Source organism: Mesoplodon densirostris, chromosome 6 (assembly GCF_025265405.1).
Source record: "Mesoplodon densirostris isolate mMesDen1 chromosome 6, mMesDen1 primary haplotype, whole genome shotgun sequence".
Lineage (NCBI taxonomy): Eukaryota > Metazoa > Chordata > Mammalia > Artiodactyla > Ziphiidae > Mesoplodon > Mesoplodon densirostris.
This window is the reverse complement of record NC_082666.1, coordinates 88,732,817-88,735,542: the sequence shown is the minus strand read 5'-3', so window position 1 is coordinate 88,735,542 and position 2,726 is coordinate 88,732,817.

Genomic DNA, 2,726 nt, shown 5'->3' with positions numbered 1-2,726 from the left:
AGCATTTAGAATTGTTATATCTTCTTCTTGGATTGATCCTTTGATCATTAGGTAGTGTCTTCCTTATCTCTCATAACAGTCTTTATTTTAAAGTCTATTTTATCTGATATGAGTATTGCTACTCCAGCTTTCTTTTGATTTCCATTTTCAGGGAGTATCTTTTTCCATCCCTTCACTTTCAGTCTGTATGTGTCCCTAGGTCTGAAGTGGGTCTCTTGTAGACAGCATATATATGGGTGTTGTTTTTGTATTCATTCAGCCAGTCTGTGTCTTTTGGTTGGGGCATTTAATCCATTTACATGCAAGGTTATTATCAATATGTATGTTCCTATTACCATTTTCTTAATTGTTTGGGGTTTGTTTTTGTGGGTCTTTTTCTTCTCTTGTGTTTCCACTTAGAGAAGTTTCTTTAGCGCTTGTTGTAAAGCTGGTTTGGTGGTGCTGAATTCTCTTAGCTTTTGTTTGTCTGAAAAGTTTTTGACTTCTCCATTGAATTTGAATGAGATTCTTGCTGGGTAGAGTAATCTTGGTTATACGTTTCCTCTTTCATCACTTTAAGTATATCCTGCCACTCCCTTCTGGCCTGCAGAGATTCCACTGAAAAATCAGCTGATAACCTTATGGGGATTCCTTTGTATGTTATTTTTTGTTTTTCCCTCGTTGCTTTTAATATTTTTTCTTTGAATTTAATTTTTGTTAGTTTGATTAATATGTACCTTGGTGTGTTTTTCCTAGGGTTTATCCTGTATTGGACTCTCTGTGCTTTCTGGACCTGGGTGACTACTTCCTTTTCCATGTTAGGGAAGTTTTCCACTATAATCTCTTCAAATATTTTCCCAGACCCTTTCTTTTTCTCTTCTTCTTCTGAGACCCGTATAATTTGAATGTTGGTGCATTTAGTGTTGTCCCAGAGGTCTCTGAGATTGTTTTCAATTCTTTTCATTCTTTTTTCTTTATTCTGTTCCTTGGCAGTTATTTCCACCATAACTGGATCCATGTTTACTTTTAAAACTTTGAAATGTTTTGGATCCCATGTGCACCCATCTTCCATTTTATTCCTCTCCCTTGACCCCAGAATTAAGCCCTAAATTAAATTTGGTGTTTATCACTCCCATACATGTCTTCCTACTTTTACTATATATGTATGTCTGCTCAGGCTGATATAACAAAATACCACAGACTGGGTAGTTTAAACAACAGAAATTTATTTTCTCAAAATTCTGGATGCTGGACACCCAAGATCAAGGCACCAGCAGAGTTGGGGTTTGTTGATTCCTCTTGTCCTGGCTTATAGACACCCATTTTCTTGCTGTGTCCTACATGGCCTTTCTTCTGTGCTTGTGCATGCGCATACTAGATGGAGAGGAGGAGGAGAGGGAGAGAGAGATCTCTAGTGTCTCTGCCTCTTTTTATAAGGATTACCAGTCCTTTCAAATTAGAACTCTACCTTAAAGATTTCATTTAACCTTAATAAATTCCTTAAGGGTTCTATCTCCAAATATAGTCACATTGAGGTGTTAGGGCTTCAACATATGAATTGTAGGGGACATAATTCAATCTATAACAGTATGGATCCTTAAAAATTGATAGATAGATAGATAGACAGACAGACACTGTGGTAAAAGATGATATAAGCATATATATTTACCTCAACTAATGAAACCTAAGGAAATTGCTACTGGTAATTTTCCATTTAATAGTTGTGCTTTCCTCAACCAAACCCCCTAATTTTATCAATCCTGTTTTCACTAATGTTTCCAAACTCTAAGAAAAATCTGGGTGAGTCTAAGTTACAAAGTAGAAAAGTCATCTCTGAGACTTGATAATATACAACGTGATAAAAATTATGTATTTTATATTCTTCATCTTTATATCCATATACCTTAAGTCTCTCTTGTGTGAAACAAGTATTATGTAATTATAATAATTAAAATTAAAATGTTGTTTTGAGATGAAGACAAGAATTTTATCTCCTAGCCTTTTAATAAAAAGCATTTCTTTCGAGTTCCTTGGTGGTCCAGTGGTTAGGACACAGTGCTTTCACTGCTGTGGCCTGGGTTCAATCCCTGGTTGGGGAACTAAGGTCCTGCAAGCCACATGGCAAAAAAAAAAAAAAAAAAAAAATTAAGAAAAAGCATTTCTTTTTGAAAAAACAATCCTTTATTAAAAATTATGTAGAGGGCTTCCCTGGTGGCACAGTGGTTGACAGTCCACCTGCCGATGCAGGGGACACAGGTTTGTGCCCCAGTCCGGGAAGATCCCACACACCGCGGAGTGGCTAGGCCCATGAGCCATGGCCGCTGAGCCTGCGCGTCCGGAGCCTGTGCTCCACAATGGGAGAGGCCACAACAGTGAGAGGCCCGTGTACCGCAAAAAAAAAAAAAAAAAAAAAAAAATTATGTAGAGAAGAAAAATGTAATTTACAAAGCCTTTTGATTGGTCAAGTTTAGTGTAATGGAAAAAAAGTTCTAATCCACATCCAGCACTGGAGCCATCATATTTCCATTTTGTAGTCAACTGGATAAATTTTCTTTCATTCCACCTCTCAGAATTTGTCCTTTTGAGGCAGACAAACAACTCAGCCTTGGCAATACTATCTCTTATTTAACAATCTATTTCAGACTTATTCTTGGCAGTTAACAATGACCTCACATTGCTGACACATTTTCAGTGTGTGTGTGGCTGTGTATGAAATGTTGCTATCTTCCTACATTGCTCTCCCCTTT